This window comes from Anneissia japonica, unplaced genomic scaffold, assembly GCF_011630105.1.
Source record: "Anneissia japonica isolate Jap-2015-1 unplaced genomic scaffold, ASM1163010v1 scaffold997_len2565447_cov190, whole genome shotgun sequence".
Taxonomy (NCBI): Eukaryota; Metazoa; Echinodermata; class Crinoidea; order Comatulida; family Comatulidae; genus Anneissia; species Anneissia japonica.
In genome coordinates, this window is record NW_022696369.1 from 271282 (window position 1) to 279598 (window position 8317).

General features: G+C 32.6%; 1 long non-coding RNA gene across 1 annotated transcript; it reads right to left on the reverse strand.

Annotated features, from left to right (window-relative positions):
• Nucleotides 1-391: 391 nt before the first annotated feature.
• On the reverse strand, nt 392-6027 carry LOC117102074. Its single transcript, XR_004444357.1, has 3 exons — nt 5789-6027; nt 3909-4045; nt 392-2159 (listed from the first exon to the last, which is right to left on the reverse strand). It is a non-coding gene; the product is annotated as an uncharacterized LOC117102074 (long non-coding RNA).
• Between the last annotated feature and the right edge of the window lie 2290 nt (nt 6028-8317).

Sequence of the window (8317 nt, forward strand, 5' to 3'; positions counted from 1 at the left end):
GCACACAACTTAAAAAGGTGTACATACATGCTAGCTTGAGATTTTGCCATGGAAGGGACTCCAATAGGCATGGGTCTAGGGATCGGAAAATTTTTTTATAAAGTTGTTTATGCTGTGTTCAGGGATTGAAAACAACATTCATTATCATGTGACATACTATGTTGAAAGTATCATGTTGAAAGTGTAGTGGGCTTTTAATCATTGTATTGTTTTATTGTATGGTCGTTTCCTTTGTTTTTTCGTCACAAGTAAGTCAATTTTCGAATCTGTATTTTTAATATGAGTTTGACAATAAATAATCACTAGTCTTCTTGCCTTTATTTTATTGATTTATTGGAGAAAGTCTGAACAATGCTTGTATTGAATTTGAAAAAAAAAATTGCTATTCTCTGAAAATAATGGTTAAAAAAAAAAGTTGGAAAGTTTTGAACCCAAAATCCAGTGTCCTACTTTTACTTCAGTATTGGAGATGAGCTGCTGAATAGCTGGTGTATAAGAAAAAAATTGAAAACATTTTGACAATTAGCAGAGCAGAACTCAGCCTGTCAATATTATTACAAATAAGGTTAAAATGTGGACCTTGATTTTGCATTTCTTCTATACCCTTTGTATTGTACAATATAGTTAAAACTTTGATCTGTTAGATGTTTTATTAATTTTTAAAGGGTTTTCTATTTTATTTTTACTGTAGAGTATCTCTAATTTAAGTTAATACAATATAAATTTTGGTGATTTTTAAAATTTAATTTTCAGTGTTTTTTAATACTTATGTGACTTCACATAAGAAAAACAGTATGTGACCCATGCTACTGTAAGGCAAAATGAGCATGCATATGTTACAATGTGCATCTATGTAAGATTAGCATGCACCTCGTTACAGTATAATACTCGTATACTATGCAAGGGAAACATTGCAGGGGCATAAAAAATGTCCAAGATATTTTACTAGGATCTGTGTACATGCTCACAGTGCACAGCTGATTTTCAACTGTGGTATTTTGTGTATCATTTGTAAAGACCTCACCAAAGTTCTTAATTTGCTTGTGCGCTTTTCCGACACTTACGGACAAATGTGTTAAATTATCATTATTATAAAGTGATTTTCTTCTGAATATAAAATGTCAATTAAATTATTCTAAAGCTAGGCACACACTTAAATTTTATCTGTCAGACGTAAACAGACAGTTGTTTGAATAGTCTTAGGAAATAGAGGGCATTGTCTGACTTCTAAACAGACTTGGAATGACACACAAATTGTTTGATTAGTTACAGCTTGTCTGAATCAGGCTAAAGTACAGTACACTACCTCAATTGTTAATGGCACACAACATAATCCCAGCTTTATGCTTAGTTTTAAAATCATTATAAAATAATTATTTTATGGTACTGTAGTTTTACACTAAAGTACCAATTTCTGAACATTTTTATTATATTTTGAACTTTTTGTTGTGACCTAAATACAAACAAACAGTTATTGGTCGATCAAAATAAGTCCAGTTCCTATGATAATTCAACTTTGTATCTAAAAATAAACTTTTCCCAAGTTTCATTTCCATGATTAATATAATAGGGTCAAAGGTTAACTAATTTTCATTAGGGAATCTAGTTTTGCATGTTGCTGATAAGATACACTCATTCATGTTTGTTACTTAGCAACAAGTTGATTGTGTGTTGAAATCTAATTCCCTGGCCAGTATAGATTAAAAATTCTCTCAGGTATTTGAGTGTGAACAGTTCATCTGTAATAGCTTTAATTATCCGTTTTCAACAACAGACCAAGTTGAGGAAGCAATGGAAATGGTCGTTAGCTGAGGGTAATTTGACTGGTTAGTCAAGAGTTCAGTATTGTAATTTGCCTGGATTTAAGGCGGTGTCATACTGTAACCACTCAAACATTTTTTAGCTCTTTGGATCAATTAAGTTTTGTATGAATAGTCAGGCTATTTTGAGAGTAGCATCAGAGTGTATTAAACTGTCAACCAGTTAAAATGGAAACTTTCAAACTATTACTTGTTGTCTACATTACGATATTCCAAGCGACAGACTTGTTGGCTCAGAGGTTCCAGTGTCCTTTTCAATGTGTTTGCATGAATAGGTCAGTACGCTGTGTCTATACAACTTATCGGACTATCCCCGAGGTTCCAGATAACACAGTCAGTCTGTAAGTAAAAAAAAGTGATTAGGTGATAATAAGCTTCTGTACGTGGCTAAATTTTTATTAGAGATTATTTTTTTTATGTTAAAAATAGAGAGCTTATCATGATAGAGCAGTGCTTTGACTTCTTTTGAAATTACCTTGGCAGAAATTCAGATTTCTTTCAAAATGTAAACTCAATATTTTTTATTAAAAGTTATGTATATTTCATATTTCCTAATTTTTAGATACTTTACACACAGTTTATTTTTGGAGAGAATTTGGGCGAACAATTGCTCTTTGCTATTGTTTCATTTCGTTAATTTATTTGACCATAACATTAAAAAGCAGAATAACAACAAGGAACAACAAATTGATGGTCAGGGACAGCAAAGTAAATACATTAATAACTCAACAGAGTCAGCTGCCCAAATACATGAGAAATAAAGCTCACATGAATGTTGCACACAGTTGAAAGGGTTATAAAAATATATCAAAAGCCCTAAACATTTAAAGAATTAATTATTAATCTATATTGCATATTAACAACATTTCTTAAAGATTACAAAAATACATTAAGATAATTTAATAAATGAATTAATTGAATTATTACAGTTTTTATAATTAATAAATATTGCAAATAATTTTTTTGAAACAAAAAAAAATGATTATAAATAAATTTAATCAAAGAATAGACCTGAAAAATTAATTATTAATTTAAAAAAAATTAACATGAACATTGCACACCATAGAAAATGTTATAAAAATATACAAGAAGCCCGAGTACTATTAGAGTGAATTGTAGCGCTTACACATCTATAATTTTTTGAAAATTAGAGGAAGTACAGTAGTTTTACATTAATGAAATATATGATAAATAGTTTTTGTTGGCAAACAAAGCCAAACCAACCCAATGTCACGAAAATTCTAATGCCAGCATTTTTTAAAGAATAAAATAGTATTGGTAATTAAATATAAATAATACTGGATTAAGATAAGGTAAAATAAAATATACAAAAGGTATGAAATAATTTGGACTTTTAGACTTTGCAAAGTTTAGTAAATTGATCCCAGACATGTTGAGTTTTATTTCACAAGGCGAAAGCAGGCGAAAGTGATTATCATGCACTGTCCATCATTATTTCCATAAGGACATGGGAAGGCTCACTATGCTCTCCTCTCCAGACATCAAATTGGATTAAATATGGCTCAGTTAGATTTTTAACATGGGATAGTGAAATACCTGCAACATTTAAAATCTCATTGGTGAGAATGATTTTGATTGGTTTATACTCTGATAAATTTTGCTGCTTTTTACCTAGAGTAAAACATATTTTTCAAGATTTTAATGTTTGTCTTGGTTGCCAGTTAAGACGTTGACTGCCAGACCTTTTTTTAAGTTTCCTTCCTGTTTGCCAAAACAAATTTACATATGTACAAACATACTTTTTTGAAGTTTTATCTAGTCATATATAATCAAAATGATGTGTCTAATAAATTGACGGGAAAATAATAGGGGATGAGTAAACTCATCGCCGGCACTGGGACAGCACTTTTTATTGACTATGCCAAGAGCGAGTTTTCTCGTCCACTTTTTGCATGGGTTGGCAATGTTCAAAGGGCGCCCCACTTGTGCCGCTCGAGTGTACTGCCGGCAATATAACACAAACATACACATTATTGTCTAGGTGTATGTTCCCTGAACTACCAGCCATTAAGTCTGTGGTTCTACAATGGATAACAAAGACGTAATAAACGCTAGAATGTTAATTACCCCGATTACGATGAGTATAGTCGTCCCTGGTGCCCTCAGCAACACCCTGTCGGACGAGAATACTCGTTGCTGGCAGCCAGGATGTGTTAAGATGTTTGTCTTCCAATACCAAGATTCTGTATTCAAATCCTACAAACCTGTGTAAGAATATTTATTATTTATTGATTTTTTGATTAAAAGAGGTTTAGTTCTCAGCCTTTTCACTAACTCTTGTTATTTCTTATGTGAAAAATGTTTAAATATGTCTGTACTTTTGACTTGTAAAATTTGTTGCATTTCAGTGTAATTGTAAATTGTAATTAATTAAAATAATGATGTACTAATTAATTAATTTTCTTCACTAACACTATATTTTTCAAAGTTTAAAAATAGCATGAAAACAAAATGTAGACAGACATCCCATACATACAGTAGGAGCCAACAAATCTGAAGATGACTACATATTCAAGTGACTCATATTTCTATTGAAGCTTACTGAGGACAAGTCACAGACTTCCAATATAAAAAAAGAATGTACTGGCAATACTAATATATTATTAGGCAGCGACCTTGCTTATGTGACTAGTTTTGTTATTTGATGTAATTGAAATTAAGTCACATGAGACATTTAACGTCATAGAGTACTTTATGCAGGACACTGTTGGCTATAATGCTAAGATGACCCATTCTTCTATTTGATTTTCAATTGAGATTGAGTCGCATTAATAAATTGTTAGGCCACTGTCCATGTCAGCTGTCATGTTCAAGCTGAGCTTCTTTCCTGTTGCTATGAGTTACCATCAGATCATTATGCTCCAGTGACTAAGATTTTTTTTTTTGATGAGTTCTGAAGAAATGGAAGTTCCTGGTTTGTCCTCTGTCAGTCAGCGGGCCCACAGTGTATGATAGGAGGTAGTGGATCCACCTACACACAGTAGCTAAGGATACTGGTAGCTATACTGTACTTTAGATTAAAGATAGCAAATTGTAGAAAAAGATAACAGGAAAAGTAGATTTAATAGCCTACTGGATATAGCCTAAAGGCAGACAGTCATTGGACAAAGTTCAGCTGGGATAAGAAGGGTTGCCCTAATGTTTCTATCAACTTGAATAAAGAACATGTCAAAGATTTCTTTTTTACAGTAAAGTATTCACCCTACTCTATATAGAAAGTAAAGTGTATGCCATACAATAGAAAGTATAAAGATTTATATTGTATAATATTTAAGCCTTATTAAGCCTTATTTTAATACTTCGTAAATTTTATTTAGAAGTTATCAATGAATATTTTTTCTAATTGTCAGACTTGATCATTTTTAATATTAGCATTGCATTAAGATACTTTTAGAAATAGCATTTAAATATCATTTAATATATTTTTTTTTTCATAATTGTAATTTGCAAATTTAAATTGGCAATTTATCAGCAGCAAGATTATTTATTAAATTGTAAAATTTGATGAACTGCCAGGTAGAGATGACAGACAGGTTGCTAGGGACCATCCCCATGGAGATGTGCCACTCTAGTATGTCTCCTGATGTCCTATAATGTAATTCTTGCTACTAAACTTTGGCACTGCATCAATAATTAACTTGTTTGTTGTGATTCCTAATGAACTAAAATGCTGCTTGCTTCCTTATCTTTAAATTTTTGTACATTGTGTTGTGAATTGAGTTGTGCTTTTCCCCCCTTGTGTTGTGAATTAAACTGCCAATCTCACAAGTACATGCCTATAGATGTACATTATATTCATTTATTTAATTTATTTCTGTCGGATTAATTGGCAGGTACACTTGCCAAATTATAGGATTGAACTCGGTGATGCTTTTTATAAAAGCCAAGTCTCGTTTTGAGGGATAGGTAGACCTGCAGTAACATATAATCTAGGGAATAACACTTACAGTAAATGCACCTGTGTCATCACCATGCTCATTGCTTCAGACACTTCTTAGCCAAATTGTGAACTTGACTACGTTCTTTGCAATGAACCTGTCCTCCAACTCCTGCCCCGCCCCTTGGATATTGTTGCTAAGGTCCCATACAATGCCTTAAAACATAAAGTATGCATTTGTGGGACAACAGTGCGCTTGTTAGACATGCGCTTATACCTGACCCTGTTCTTTCTTGGTCAAGTTTTTGATTGACACCCAAGAAAAATCCATTTTACAAAAATGGCAGTCTTTAAATGTTATCAAATTTATTTAAATATTTTTATGTCCATAAATTAGAAAATTTAATTCAGAGAAACAAACAATCATAGCATAATTGGGAACGTTTCGCATTTTAAGAAGTGCGCTTGAGTGGTGTACAGTACATAAACTTCTCATAATGCATCATTTACATTGAATAACATTCCAGATTATGGTCATTGTTGTTGACCAGTTGTATTCACGCTATAGTATTAGAATACAGCATTGATTCTTTAACACCTTAATGTGAACTTACCATTGGCCAAAGATTGTGATTTATTTATTTGGATGGTCAATACTAAGAAAGCTATCGTGAACATGATTGTTCAGCTAGGACTATTCTACTTAAAAGTAGGTGTATGCTACACTACTAGAGTCATAGATGATAGGAATAATTAATATAAATTTACGCCGTGGCAGAGATACGGTACCGTATCGGGACTTCCGATTGCTAAAGGTACGGTAAATGATATTACTTCATGATTAGCCAATAGAAAAGACCGACTCACTTTTGGCTTTTTTGCAAAGTCGACATCGCGATCATGAGAAACATGTAGCGCAAACAGTTACGATCAAATTTATGTCATAATAGGCCCATTTCATGTACTTCGATTGGGGCTTATCACAATATTTGGGTTTAAAGTCCTTTCTGTTATTCTTGCGTATTTTATGGTCTACCATAGATTTATTAATTTATTATTAAAATTTGATTAATGAATTTATATAATTAATTCATTGCGACTTCCTATGTAAAACTCTTTAGTGTTGTCAATGTCAGTAAGTACAGTAATGGGTCATTCTATAGGCTAGCTTTCCAAAAGACTATTTCGACTTAGATCTGTAACAAGGTCAAAGCTCTTAGACAATTCAAATGATATTGATATTTTGGGTTAGAACATGACCTGAACAAGACTTGATTGTTTAATCTTCATTGTCTTGTTGCCAATTTTTTACAGACATCCTTGCAAAATACAAATGGTGGTATGATAAACTTGCGGTATGATAAACTTAAATCGTTAAAACTCAATTTCCATTGTACTGTCTAATTTGAATAGAAAAATCAGTTTGATGTTAGGTTTGTGTTTGGCCCTGGGATAGATTACAGTATTCTACAAAGGTGTCAGCTTTAATTGATTTTAACCTTTCAGATTAGACTTTAGCTTTTTTATAATTCTGTTCCCAATCATTTGGGATAGTTTAGTGTAGTTGTACACAGTTTATTATTAAGCTAAATAACCTTGTATTGGGACAATCCAACATTTATTATAATAAACAAAAAACAATTGATAAATTTAGAGTTTTGCTTATTTTACCTACGCCTACCGACTCTTGTCAGTAGAAATGATTATTCCTTTCAGTAATTAAGCTTGCAGGTGTTTGGATTACCTGTGAATACCTGTTGGAATTCGAAGAGATGCTGAGGTGATAAACTCTCAAGTAGTTCTCAGTTTATTGATGTTTTGACTTTCAAAACAAGAACAACTCTCGTAATTGAAGACCACATACTACCATCCCTAGGTTTCAGCTACTACATAGTTCTTGAAAAATCATTGAACCTATTTTTCATACCAACTATAAAACCATTGTTTATTAAATTATAGAAAACTTGATTTGAATAATCCCACCTAGGTGGGACCTACCGGTTCTCGTTATATAGGTTATTAAATCACAAGGATGGATCTAGGGTGTTTCATAATAGAAGGTAGGGAGTAGGGGTTGGGATATGAAGAGCCAGTTGAGCACCTTAAGCTTGAGGGAGGGTTTAGGAAATGGCGTTCGCTTCCCTGTTGTGGGTATCCTGGGGCACTTCCAACTCTAGATCTGCCACTGAATCACCTTTGAATCATCAAAAGTAACTTGTCTTATATGTATGCTGTACTGTACTTTGACCACTCTATAGAACAATTTCAAGTTCTAACATAGCGAACCTAGTCCTTGCCAATTTTGGTTGAGTTTACTGTAGGTTATTTGTACCAAGCAGATTTTAAATATTTAAATGTTTATTATTAGGTAGTATAATTAGTTGACATTGGAAGGGAGAATAAACATAATCAATTCTTGGTGTCAGGGTCATATGATGTTAATATGTGCCCGCACATCCTTCCTTCCAGGTCAGTGCCATACTAACCTAATGCCTAGTATTCCCAGGATAATGTAGGAGCCAAAGATTTGAACCTAGTACGTTGGATTGGATGGAAGACAAGCATCTTATATTAACCACCAATAGGCTGTATTCAATTT